This window comes from Lissotriton helveticus, chromosome 5_1, assembly GCF_964261635.1.
Source record: "Lissotriton helveticus chromosome 5_1, aLisHel1.1, whole genome shotgun sequence".
Lineage (NCBI taxonomy): Eukaryota > Metazoa > Chordata > Amphibia > Caudata > Salamandridae > Lissotriton > Lissotriton helveticus.
The window spans coordinates 1,771,086,379-1,771,100,606 of record NC_136065.1 but is presented as its reverse complement, the minus strand read 5'-3'; the positions used below and the strand labels follow the sequence as shown (position 1 = coordinate 1,771,100,606).

Here is a 14,228-nt window from a genome sequence, read left to right as displayed (position 1 = left end):
CTCTCTCTCAGAAGCTCCTTTTCATCGGAGTGGTTCTGGATACGTCGCAGTTTCGGGCTTATCCTCCCGAACAGCGAGCCCGGGAAATTCGGACTATGAAACCGATGTTTCGGCCTCTATCTCAGATTTCGGTGAGAATGACCCTGAGGCTGATGAGCCTTATGACCTCCTGCATCCTGCTGGTGGATCATGCCAGGTGGCTTATGGGGGTTCTGCAGTGGAACCTAAAGTTCCAGTGGGCGCAGCATCAGGGCAATCTTTCTGACATTCGTCCAGATCTCGGAGGGGACTGCACATCAACTGCAGTGGTGGTTAACAAAACAAGATTGGGTCAGCGGCAGATCCCTTCCCCATCCAGAGTTCACAGTGGTGACCGATGCGTCATTCCTGGGATGGGGCGGCCACCTGAGGGTGGCAGAGATCAGAGTACTCCACATCAACCTTTTGGAACTCGGGCGATTCATCTGGCACTGAAAGCATTCCTTCCCTCTGTCAAAGGAAGAGTGGTGCAGGTGTTCACAGACAACACTACCGCCATGTGGTACTGCAACAAACAGCTATGTCAAGAGGCTCTTCGCCTTGGGACATGGCTGGAACATCAGGGCATGTCCCTGGTGGTTCAACACCTTGTAGGTTCTGTGAATGCCAGGGTGGACAAGCTCAGCTCTACGGTGCATGATGGATCACAAATGGCGTCTTCACTCGGAGGTGGTGCAAGGTCCCTGTCAGCATTGGGGAGAACCTTAGTTAAATCTGTTCCCCACCAAAGAGAATGCGCAATGTCAGCAGGTCTGCGCATTGGAATTTCCAAGGCGGCACTTGCTCCGCTCAGCCTCCTATACGCCTTTCCGCCGGTACCACTTCTGGCCCAAGTGCTAAAGAAGATCAAGCCGACCGGGCCAAAGTCATTCTTGTGACTCCAGACTGGGCATGAAGAGGACGATCAACTCTTTGTTGGCTATGTGGGCACCAAGAAAGGTCGGGCTGTACAAAAACGTACCATCTCTCGATGGGTTGTCCTATGCTTTAAAGTCTTGCACTCCTTAGCGAAAAAAGAAGCTTCAGTGGGACTGCGTGCCCACTCCACCAGGGCTACGGCAGCTACTTCTGCCTTGGTACATGGAGTTCCCCTTATTGACACCTGTCAGGCGGCCACGTGGGCATCTCTGCACACGTTTACTAAACATTATTGCCTAGACAGCCAAGTCCAGAGAGACGGCTATTTTGGCCGTTCTGTTCTCCAGGATTTTTGTTGTGAACATAGTTTGGAGACCCGCCTCCGGATTTTGCTGTGGTATCTATTCTAAGGTAAGGAATCTATAACTAACAGTCTCTTTCAGATTAACAAATCTGAAAGAGACACGTTAGTGTTAGATTCCTTACCTTAGAATATCTCCAGGCATCAGACTAGATCCGGATAGTTTTGCTTAGCAGTACCCATGCGCGTCAGTAGGTGGCGTCCTGCGGCTCCGCGTCCGTCACTGGAATGGTCAGCACCGAGATGACATCACAGAGGGTACTTAGGCGCCACCCATGCGCGCTGACGTCAGTTCTTTCTTTTTCCGTGCCAGAAAGCGCAGATCCAGATTGAGCACGTACCTCAGTGACTTTTTGACTACTCTTTTTTGAGACTTTTGTCTCCCTTTTTTCTCCTGGTGCACATAGGGATGCCCGGCTTTAAGTCTTGTGGGTCGTTCCGCCTTAACATGTCGGTGGCGGACCCCCACAATGTGTGCCTCTACTGCCTGGAGACTGACCCTGATTCTCGGGACTGTCGAGACTGCCGAGCCATGGCCCCGAAGGCCTTGTGGGAGCAGCGCCAGAAGTTGCTGGAGGTCCAGCATTCCTCCCACCGCCGCTCCGGGTCTCGGGTCATTCACGAGACCACTCGCGGGACCTGAGCCGTCACTCCTCGGGTTCCAAGTCTTCGCCTTTGGATTCCGGTAAGCGATGCCATAAAAAGAAGTCGAAGAAGCATGTTTGCTCTCCGATGTCCTCCCGTCGCTCTCCGGAGGCGGACGAGGGGGACAGGGGCTCCTCCCCAATGGTTCCTCTGGAGCCGGGGAGTCCAGCGGCCTACCGGCTATACCCGGGTCTGTCGGCGACTCCCAAACAGATGCAAGAGTTTCTTGCTGCTATGGACCGTCTTTTTAGGCCCCGGGCCACCGCCGGCGTGCCTTCGGGCCCCGCACCCTGTGTCCCGATCCTGTTGGCCCGGCGGCCCCGCCACCGGCGCCAGCCCCGGCGCCACAGAATCCTGCGCTGCTAGTATCAGCCTCTGCGCCACGAGGTGCAGCGCTGCCGGCTCCAGCCCCGGCTCCACCCAGGCGTCGCACTGGGTGTCGTTTGTCCCAACCCTGTCCCAGTACCCGGACCATTTTATTCCGGCATGGGATCCGAATTAGGATGCGGCTCTGGCCCCAGCTGGTGCCGTTTCCGGCTCTGCCGCCATGACTGACCCCCTCTACTCCAGAGGCGGATGATGATTGGGACGGTTCCGAGGACCCCCTTGCCCGGCAATGTGACTCCGAACACGATTGGGTGGACGACCTGGAGGACGCAGGTGTACTAGACGTCTCTTCTGACCCGGGGTTTGCCTCTCCTCCGCCTACTATGGAGGAGGGTGCTTCCTACACAGTGGTGCTCCGTCGGGCTGCGGAGGCTTTCAGTCTCGACCTCCATACAGTGGCCCCCAAGACCAAGCTCCTTACAGAGGTTCTCCAGACGGCGTCTGCATCGTCGGAGCCGCTCCTCCCTTTCAATGAGGCCCTTACCGAAGTCCTTTTGGGCACTTGGTTGCGGCCGACCACGGGGCGCCAGTGGATAAAAACGCCCCCAGGCGTCATTGCCCGGTGCCTGGTGATCCTGCCTTCCTGACCACTCACCCTACGCCTGAGAGCCTGGTAATTTAGGCCTCGACATCGCAGAGTGCTTTTCCCACGGCTCTGCCTGATAAAGACTCTAAACGACTGGGGCAGTTTGGCAAGAGGTTGTTCTCCTCGGCCAGCTTAGGCTGCGGTCGGTTAAGACCGCCTGCTTGTTGGGTCGTTATTCCCACACAGTGTTGGATTCTGTTGTTCAGGTCTTGCCTCAGTGTTCTGAGGAGGTCCAGGCTGTCCTTTCCCATGCGATTGCTGAGGGTAAGGATGCGGCTAAGTTTGCCATCAGGTGGGATTTGGCTCTTCTCCGCCAGGAAGTCATGGTCCTCCTGGTCAAGGGGGCCATCAAGTGCGTTCCCGGTCCGGAAGTGGGGAGTGGTTGTTATTCCCACTACTTTCTGGCCCCCAAGAAGGACAAGGGGGGCCTGCGCCCCATCTTGGACCTCCGGGACATCAATCGCTTCCTTGGGAAGGAGAAATTCAAAATGCTGGCTCAGGTCCTGGCTGCCCTCGATCCGGGAGACTGGATGATAGCGTTAGACTTGCAGGACGCTTATTTTCACATTCCCGTCCTGCCAACCCACCAGCGTTACCTGCGGTTCACAGTAGGCCACAAGCATTTCCAGTTTGCCGTGCTCCCCTTCGGCCTTACCAGTGCCCCTCGGGTGTTCACGAAGGTGATGGCGGTGGTCGCGGCTCATCTGCGCAGGTAAGGGGTGTGAAAGTCGTGTTAGAACTGACGTCAGCGATCAGGGGCGGCGTCTCAGTAGACATTGTGACTTCATCCCGGCGACCACACATCGACTACAGACGTGGCGGAGTTGACTGATGCCACCTACCGACGCGCAGGGGTACTACTAAGAGAAAAATTCCCCGTATCCAGTCAGACGCCTTATGGTAATTCTAAGTTAGGGAATCTATAACTAATATATGTCTCTTACATACTTGTTCGTATGAGAGGCTTTTAAAGTTTGTTTTAGGGGCCAGATAACTGCACATAAACTTAAGCTTCAGAAAACATGTGTGCAGAATATTAGGGTGCTCAAAATCAGTGGTATCAGTGGTAAGCTACCATCCTATGCCAGACGAAATCTCTGTGTTTTTTTCTTGAAGAGGAATTCTTAAATGAGAAGACGTTCCAAGAGAAAGTGTATGAGGAGAGCCAACATAATGGCAAATGTTTAGCATGATTAACCAAAGTGAAATTTAGCAATAATACAATTCAGGGAATATTGGTTCCCGATTCAAATATTATTATGAATCACGATGGATGGTACAAGATGTCTTGTTATACTGCTCCATGGAGTATGTATCTCACAGAAATTATACTTGATTCTTTTGCTTCCTATTTCTCTTCCAACCTTAACAGATTAGCATCAATTAAGTCTCATGACTGATCTCATGAAAAGTATGGGTAGAACTTTAGCCACAATGGCAAACTTTAAGGCGTGTGGCAGTGATGAAATACTCATTGAGCTATAGAAATATGTTGCATGACCTGTTCTCCCGCTTGACCATCCTCCGACACCAGAAAAGACCACACCGGATCAGACCCCGATCCCACACCACACAGATTACAGCACGTCCAGTTGGCTAGCAACCAGCCACCTGCCATATTCTCTCGGCTACGACGCCAGCACGTCACCGGCCACATCCACCCCTCCAGGCTACTTTAAAAAAAAAAATTTTAAACAAACTTTATTGTTTTTTTTTGTTTTTGTTTCATCTTCTGTCTCCTGTATCAAACAGACATTCATTGTATCCATATCAAACATGTATCGGTATAAGCCTTTAACGGATATGGCCACCATCAAGTATGTAACATCGCTAACATCGTGTTTATCCTGAGACTTTACACTCAACAATTTGGCCTTTGCAGTGTATTCCTATATTCTTAAAATACCAATCGCTTAACAAAATATTAATTACACATCAACACACAAGAACACCCTCCCTTCTTCCCTCTAACTCCCCCCCTCACTCCCCCGCTCCCGGCTTTGGTAATACAGTATTCAAATCAGTTGAGCGTCTCTGTCAAGTGTAAGCACTCTGCATGTAGGATCTGAGCTCGCTGCTTCTTCCTTAGGCTGCAGGGGGCCACCAGACTAAGTACCATTTGTATTCGGCCACTACTGTGTACTTGGAACGGCTAAAATGTTGTCCGGGTCGATAGTTCTATATGCTTCCACCATTATGTCCCACTCTAGAGAAATTGGGTTCTTCCGCAGACCACGGGCTTCCTCTCTATGCAGCGCCGAGCTTTCCTCTTCTGCCCATCTGAACACCTCCATATGCCACAGACTCAGGGTGGGGGCCCTGGCTGACTTCCAGCGCATGGTTATGGATCTTTTTGCCACAATAAGAGCCAAGTCCAGAAAATGGAGCTGAACCTTTTGAGCTTTTGTCCTTCTGCGACTACCCAGTATGCACTCAAGGGCTGTGTTCCCCATGGGCAGGTGTGTTACGCTTCCCAATATGTGTGTGACCCCCCTCCAAAATTCTCCAATGCATATGCACGCCCACACCATATGGAGTAAGTCCACCTCAGACAGTTTACATCGGGGGCAGTAATGTGTCGTTTCCGGGTACATTCTGTGCAGTCTTTCTGGGGTCAAGTAGGCTCTGTGTATAAGCATATATTGAATACATTTGAACTTGGCGTTGCGTGCTATTTTTCGTGGATATTCTAGTATATCCCCCCATTCCTAGTCCGTCAGGTCCTGTCCTACATCCGCCACCCATTGTGTCCGCAGCATATCTAGTGGGATTTGGGCATGTGTACCCCTCCAGGCTACTTAATGCAGACTACTTTGCGGAATAAGTGAGCCTGTGTTGCATGACCCGATCTGCTGCATGACCTTCCTGGGAGCTTCTTCAAACTCCAGCAGAGACCTCACTGGATCGGACCCCGATCCCTCGCAGCACAGCTTACTGCGCATCCGGTTTCCTAGCAACCAGTTGGCTGTCATCTTCTCTCTGCCATGACGCCAGTGAGTTGCTGGGCCCGCCCACTGACCTGCCCCTCCCCCACCCCAGGCTACTTAATGTCGGCAGCTGAGCGGCCACGCCAAAGGCAAACTCGTCTGTGCCAGTCCGTGCACAGACCGCTTCCAGCACCAGAACCCCTGGCCAACCAACCATCCACCGCTACACCAGCTCTGCCCTCTGAGGATTAGACCCAAGGCGCCGCAGCACCCTCTGCTGCACCCGCTCACCCACAGACACCGAGGAGCTTTCAACTGCTGCTCCACCTGCAACCCTTCGGTACCACAACCCCCTAACATATTTTTTTTGCATTTATATATTTATTTTTTAGATTTATAAAGCGCACAAATACCCTGGGGTGTCTCGACGCTACGGACAGCAGTAGATGACCCGGAAAGCGTTTATTGATTGAACAACCAGGTTTTGATCAACTTTCTGAAAGTAAGCAAAGATTGACAGGATCTAATCTCCAATGGGATGGTATTCCAGAGTTTAGCCGTGGTGACCACGAATCTTCTGTCGCCCCAGGAGGCTGTTTTCGCACGTGGGACCTTTAGCTGAAGAGCATTGGATGACCGGAGTGCTCTATTGGGCGTGTGAATTTTTAAATGATTTATTAGGAATTCGGGTCCATTTTTGAGAAATGCTTTAAAGGCAATGCAGAGTGTCTTGAACTTTATCCGATTCTTTACCGACAACCAGTGATAGTTCTTGATAATGTGGGAGATGGGTTTGAAATTACGTGTTCCTGATAAAATTCTAGCAGCTGTATTCTGAACTATTTTTTTTAGCATTATCAAACAGTCCATTGCAGTAGTCAATGGAAGACATCACCAAGGTACTGACTAGGTTTTACCAGCGTTCAGGGGGAGGAATGGCAGAAGTTTTTTAATCATGCGTAGTTTGTAGAACGCCGTTGAGGCTACCGAATTAGCATGTGACACGAAGGACAGTTTATCGTCAAATGTGACGCCCAGATTCCTAACCTTGGTTACTGGGATAGGGGGGGGGGCCCATGGAGGGGGGCCACCAAGTTTGGGACCAGCAAGGGAGTAGTTTACCAAAGGTCATTTAAGGCAATTACTGGCCATCCAACTACTGATGGCGAGCATGCCTTCCTGAAAGTTAGCTGCAATCCTTTCTCCGTTGCTATTCAATGTCTGCTCCCTCACCAAACATGCAATAGAACTCTGGGACACCATTACCTCCACCAGTCCCAACATAGTAATCTTCACAGAGACCTGGCTCAAGGACTCCTCAGCACCTGACATAGCCACCTCCACTCTGGCCAGCTACAAAATAACTCACAGGGACATGCCAGTCAGACATGGAGGAAGAATTGCCATCATCCACAAGGACCCCATCAGGCTCACCACCTCCGACGACCGCCCCCACACCATACATGGAGCACCGCAACTTCCACCTCCAAGCCAACGCCCACACAACCGTTACAGGTACGCTCTCCTACAGACCATCTGACCCTAACTCCTTTCTGTAACTCTACCAGAAATAATTTCCCCGTCGCCTTTAAATCCAGACACTACCTCTTTCTCTTTGACTTAACTCCCACCTTGAAGACCCCTCAGACACCAAGTCAGCCACCCTGCTAGACTCCATAGACAACCTGGGCCCAAAACAGATCGTCACAAACCCTACACACACCGCCGGCCAACCCTTGACCCCATCTTCATATCCAGCAACGAAATCCAATTCAGCCACATAACCGAGCTCCCCTGAATGGACCACAGCATCGTCCATTTCACCAGACCACCACCCACTGCAGCTAGAAAACCATCAAAGAATCCCAATGAACAACCGCCCTCAACACCACCACCACCACCCACAAATCCAACGACGTCAATTAAGCCACGACCACTTATCGGAATAGATCACCACCAGCACCGACTCCAATGCACCTGTCAGGACCCTCTGCAACAGCAGAGCAAACAAACACGCCAACTGGTTCATCCCCGAACTCAAAGCAGAGAAACACAAATTCAAACCTCTAGAGAGACGCTGCCGCACCACAAAGACCCAGACGACTGCACCGCTTTCAAAACAGCCCTCAAATCCTACCACCACGCCATCAAAGAAGCGAAGAAAGCTCCACTCCCACCTGCCTCCAATCCACCTACCGCACCAAAGAACTATTTCACATCGTCAGAGAATTCCCCTCTCAAGATTCCGTCGAAAACACCATCCAGCCCTCCCAGTCCCTCATGGACATCACTCACTGACTTCATCCACACCACGATTGTCAACATCTACAAGAATTTCGAGCCCCAAACGCTGCAACCGGACCTTCCGCTCCTCCCACCCCACTACCTGACAGGTTGGACGCCCCTGGACACTGAAACCTGAACGTCTATTATGTCCTTCATCCATTCCGGAGCACCTACTGACCCCTGCACCCACTATGCCTTCGACCTCAGACACAAAGACATTGCCCCCCACCTGTCAGTGGTCTTCAATTCAGTCTCCCACCACCTCCTCATCCAAAGACTCCACCACATCGGCATCTACGGCAACGCCCTCAAGCTACTATCCTCTTTTCCCACTGGACGCATGCAAAGAATTCACCTCCTGCCGTATATCACTGACCCCTAGAGCATCATCTGAGACGTACCCCAGGGCACCTTAATCAGCTCCACACTGTTCAACTATCTACGTGACTCCACTGGCACCCATCGCACACAGCCACGGGTTCAACATCATCTCCTACGCCAACGCCACACAATTCATCCTCTACCTCACTCGAAGACACAGAGACCCACAGAGCGAATCTCCGGAATGCCATGACAGATGTTGCCATCTGGATGAGAGCCAACTGCCTCAAACTCAACACTGACAAAACAGTTCTCCTTTTTGGAAGACCCCCCTCACCATGGTACAACTCCTGGTGGCCCTCGGACCACCACCCACGCCCGCAACCTCAGTATCATCATTGACAACAAACTCACCATGAGACGGCAGTTCAACTCGGTCACACCTACATGCTTCAACACGCTCAGAATGCTCTGCAAAGTCTTCAGATGGATCACAACCGACACCAGAAGAACCGTCACATAAGCACTCATCACAAGTAGACTCTACTATGAGAACACCCTCTACACTGGAATCACCATCACCGTCCTCCTCAAGCGACTCCAAACAACCCAGAACGCAGCAGCAATTATGATCCTGAGCCTACCCAGACGATCCCAGATCATCCCCCAACTCCTTGGCCTGCACTGGCTCCCGACAAGAAGAGATGCCACTACAAGCTACTCATGCATGCTTGCAAAGCCCTTCACAACACAGGACTAGAATACCTTAACTTCTGCCTGACCTTCCACCAGTACACCAGAAACCTGCGGTCCACCTCCCTGGCCCTCGCCTCTGGCCCGCATCCATCGTACTTGAGCCGGAGGACGTTCCTTCTCCCACCTTGCCGCCAAAGCCTAGAACGAACTCCCCATCCACCTCCGAACCTCCCTCGCCATCCACAAAGCGCCTGGATACCCCTCAGGGTGATTAGCATGCTTTACAAATACAGATTCATTGATTTAAATGTTTTTTTCTCAGTGTGCACATTATCTAGCTGTCCTTTTTAAATCAAATTATGCTAGCAATCTCCATTCCTAACTCCCTTCCAAAAGCTTTAGTGGTGAGCAAAAGGTAATCCATATTTCTGATAGATACATCTGCCGTGTGGATTCCTCACCTTGTGAATATCCCCTTGCGTCAGCAACATTCGGAAATTCTTTTCGTAGCTTCGCGCCGACGTGGACTTGGACGTCATAGAGGCACGGCATCGCTCGCGACTCCGCTTACGTCACCGACGCCTATAATAGGCCCACGCCGGTGTGATGACATCAGTTCCCTTTTTTCCGCGTCGTCGACGCTAACGGTTTTCTAGGGATCGTTTGTAGCTTTTACAGTAACTTTGTTACTTTGTATTGTTGGTGTTCCTTTGTCTCCTCTTTCGAAATGTCTTCGAAGAAGACCGGTTTTAAAGCCTGTGGAGAATGCGGCAAGACCATGTCCATTACGGATCCGCATGAATGTTGTTTATGGTGTCTTAGCTCCGACCACGATGTCGAAGACTGCCGATCTTGTAAGAAGATGACTCCAAAGGCCCTACGGGAGAGAGAAGCTAAGCGTATTGTTGCAAGGCTTACAGGAAATAAGGAGAAGAAGAAATCGAGGTCGCGGACTCGACGCTCAAGGTCAAGATCTCACTCGAGGTCGCGTTCGGATTCGTCCTCGGCCCATGCTTCGAGATCTTCAAAAAAGAAGCATAAGAAGAGGTCTCATGAATCCCGACATCGTTCGAAGAAAGATTCGGGTTCTAAGCCGAAGTCGCAGGTGAAGCTGGTTGAGAAAGAAGTGTTGTCTTCGGCTTCGGAAGAACAGGACGCCGGGGGTGAGGCGTCGCATGCGAATTCGCCAGGTTTGCCGAAGCAGACAGCGAATCCATCTCCGGTTCCATCCCATTCTCCAGGATCGGGAGGATGAAGGTGAGGAGGAGATGGTTGGAGAGGGAGAGGCTCCGTTGCCCGAAGGTCTGTCGACTCCGGTGCACCAGCCTGAAGAGGAGGTCGACGTCGTATCGACTCCACGCCCTCAAGAGCCGCCTGGGTGAGGATCTGACGCATTTTTTAAATGCGATGTATGGTATTTACTCCAGGGCTATGTACCCCTCTGGAGTTCCTGTTGGTCCCACGGGTCCCGATGGCATTTGGTCTGGGTGTCCCCCAAACCTATCCTCCTGCGCCCTTTATGCCGGCTCCGGCACCGCATTGGCATTTTCCGACGCCGGCGAGGCCTTCGACTCCGAAGCCATCAACGCCGAAGTCGACGACGCCGAATCCTTCGACGCCGATTCCATCATCCCTGATGCCGAACCCCGAACGACGTCGTGGGATTCTTTCTCGTCCGGCGTCGGGCTCGGCGCCGGCTCCGACTTCGACGGAGTCGACAGTGGATCCGGCGGCTTCGAATGTGAAGCACAGGTCGAGGCGTGAAGCCCAGAGGCTGATGGAGGAAGATGTAGGAGAGTGGGGTCTGCAATCCTATGGTCACCCCAGATTTTTGCTTTTTGCTTCACTGGTTTACGACTTTCCCTGGCTGTGGGCCTGCTAATCAGAGCCACAGCCAAGCTGTTCTCTCTCTAAATTGACAATCATGTACTTTAGGTGCATTTACCAATTGGTACTGGGCCACCTTATCAGTCCCTGTACAGTATACCTTAGGTATCCAGGGCATAGGTGTACCCAGGGTCTACCAGGGGCTGAAGCATGTATTATGCCACCCCTGGCTGGCCATCTAAAACTGACACAACTGGCTGCATGACAGCTGGGGCAAGGTGGTGTAATCATCCTTTGCTGTAGATATAATATACCTATATCTAACCCTAAAATGGACACATATATTCCTATCAGTCACTCCTATGGAAGGCCTTATCAATCCTGAAGGCAGAGTGCTTGGATTTATGTGAGATGGTGCTCTGGCATGAGCTGAGCCTGTTTGCAGCTTGCGGAACCAAGTCCTAATAGCTGTTCCATGATAACGCTATACCATATACTCTTAAGTGCATTATCAACCTCGCGGTTAAATGCTAACTCTGGTATAACATTATCAAAACATGTCGAGTAAGGTGTCATACGAATTGAAATACTACCCCCTCGCCAATTCTGGTGAAGGGGGTAGCATTCCACCCTTCTAGAGGGGCACGACATGTATGTAACTGTGAACCCCGGTTAAAGTTAACTCGAGCCTTGGCATCACAAAATGGATGCTGCCACCACAGACACAAGTCTGACCTCCTGCTGCTGGGAGTCCTTCCAGCGAGGGCGGCTTGGACAAAGGGTTTCCTGCCTTGGGAGGTGCTAGCACCACCCCAGACAGGATTTTGTGTATTGGGGAGGATAGGCCTGAAAGGAATGAGACATGCCTGGGGCACACAAGGTGCCCTGTGCATACACCGGTTCAAACCAGTTGGTGGGGCACTCCAGCACCAGCTCTGGCGGGAAACCGGACAAAGGATAGGGGTCTTCCTGGTCCCACCTAGTCAGTAGTGCAGCCCCCTTTAGCAGGATAAAGGTAGGAGCTGGTCCCATTCCAAGTTAGATTAATCCTGTACTACTCTACAAGAAGAAACTCTGGACTTCGACGTTCTGCTCCACAGAAGACTGAAGAAATCTCCCTTGTGGGCAAGGAGTGTCCACCCTGCAACTGCAGGCACCGTCAAGCATCCAGCGGCTTCCCTTTGTCGTCTTCCTTCCAGGATCCAGACTTCAGAGCCCGACGAGACCCGGATTCCCAGACCTCTCCGACCTCAACCTACATCTGCAGCAGAGCTGAGATCCGTGGGTGCGACGAGACACGTGGGACCGGCCATCTTGGAAGAAACTGCACTTCGCTTCCAGCATGACTCCCGAGGTAAACTCGACCAAGTGCTTGTGCCTCCATCCTGGTCATCGAAGACACCTCCTGGTCCACGTGGCTGCAGAGTCAAGTGTCCACTCTTCACCTGATCGCGACGACAACACCTGGTTCCTTCCTGGTTCCACACCGGTCACTGGCTAGTGACTTTGAACACTGTCTCCTCTGCTTTCAGGTCCTCTTCTTCACCGATCCGCCCTTGGATCGCACCGGACATCTTCCTCCTGGTCGCCTGCAGCATCTTTTCTTTCAGGCTCCATTGACTTCAACGCGAGAACCCGACACACTTTGGCACCTATGCACCCGCAGCCCGTGGGTGAGGTAACAAGAGCATTTCGGTGCTCAAGGGTAGTCTAACTGTCCTAGTGTCCAGTTCCACAGTTGTTTTTGTCATAACTAGTCAGGATTGTCCGTACTCACCTTTTAACTTGAACTGTACTGTCCATAGACGTTGTTACGCATCTCGCGTGTGAGTTCACACTCTGCACACGAATTCCGTGAGCCTTCTATTACCTACCTGAAGTTAGTGTAGCGTGGTCCCATCGATCCTACAGCCTCTGGACAGCTCCATTCCTTTTATCGACTTTCACATTCCACTTACTTAGTATATGGTTTGTCGTGCCCCTAGGGCACCATTGTAATTTTGTGCAACTTATCATATTTTTCATAAGAGATTGTCATGTGCTTAGCCCTCTGACCTCATAAAGAGTTCAGAGGTGTTGTTATTAATAAATATACTGTTTATTTTCATAACAACCTGTGTGGTGTCCTTTCATCTGGTATTCAAGGGGTTATATTGTGGTAAAACAGCTGGCTTCACATGCCAAAAGAGTTTAGCCTAAGACTGCTTTGTCCATGCTACCATTAAGATAGCTGGTCTATAAGGTTGACTTACAACCAATCACCATAAGGGTTGTTTGGACTGATACAAGGTGATCACTAGAACTAGTGAGCATCATATATCAGGCCAACTTCTCACAGAAGACATCGTGAGGAGTATTTGGAGGAGGGTGAGCTACAGGATCCTGAGGACCCTTTTGAGGATCTTTCGGTGGCCAGTGGCCTTGAACTGTCCCCTGAGTGGGATTTGGTTTCAGTAACAGACAAACCCTCTAAAGATGTGGCTCCTTACCACGTTGTGATTAAGAAGTCTGCAAATTTGTTGAACATTGTTTTACCTACTGCTGAGTTCAAGTCAAATCTTCTCACAGAGGTCCTTCACTCTCCATCATCGGTGACTGAACCATTACTGCCCTTTAATGATGCCATTAAAGATCCTATTTTAGAGGTTTGAAGAAACCCTTGTCAGCTCCTGCTGTGTCTAGGGCTGTTGCCAGAAGGTACAGGGCTGCTCCAGATGACCCAGAATTTTTATCCACTCATCCTCTGCCTGAGAGTTTGGTGGTGCAGGCTGCCTGTTCCAAACGATCAACAGGAGCTTTTCCTCAGGTTCCAGCTGAAAAAGAGTCGAGAAAGCAGGATCAGGCCGCTAGTATGGCGCTGAAGTCCACGAATGCGACCTGCTTGATGTGGCGTTATATTCACGCCCTTATGGACATTGTAAAACAGTTGGTACCCAAGTTGCCGGAGGAGGATAGAAAAGACTTCTGTTGGAAATGGGATCCCTGGCTGGCCAGGGCTTTCGCCAAAGTCAGTCAGAGACCACCACTCCCAAGTCAGGGCAAGGGAGTTACACGCCAAGATAACCCCTGCTCACCCTCTAGGTAACGTGGAGCGAGCAGCAAGGCTAAACTTGGAGGCGATGTAAGTTAAGTAGTTGCGCACGCACCCCAGCAACAACACCCAGGACCCACCACAAAGGAAACTCCACACAAGGTTATATAAAAATAGCCTTTGTATTACACCAAAACACATTAGATAAAACACGCACTTTACAATGTGCCAGAGGCACGGGCAGAATTTACAGGGGATATGTAC

At 51.2% G+C, this 14,228-nt stretch overlaps 1 protein-coding gene across 3 annotated transcripts in view; it reads left to right on the top strand.

Annotated features, from left to right (window-relative positions):
- Positions 1-14,228, top strand: part of MAPT (microtubule associated protein tau) — a 1,132,093-nt gene that overhangs the window by 1,092,594 nt on the left and 25,271 nt on the right. The gene's annotated exons all lie outside the window — the stretch shown is intronic.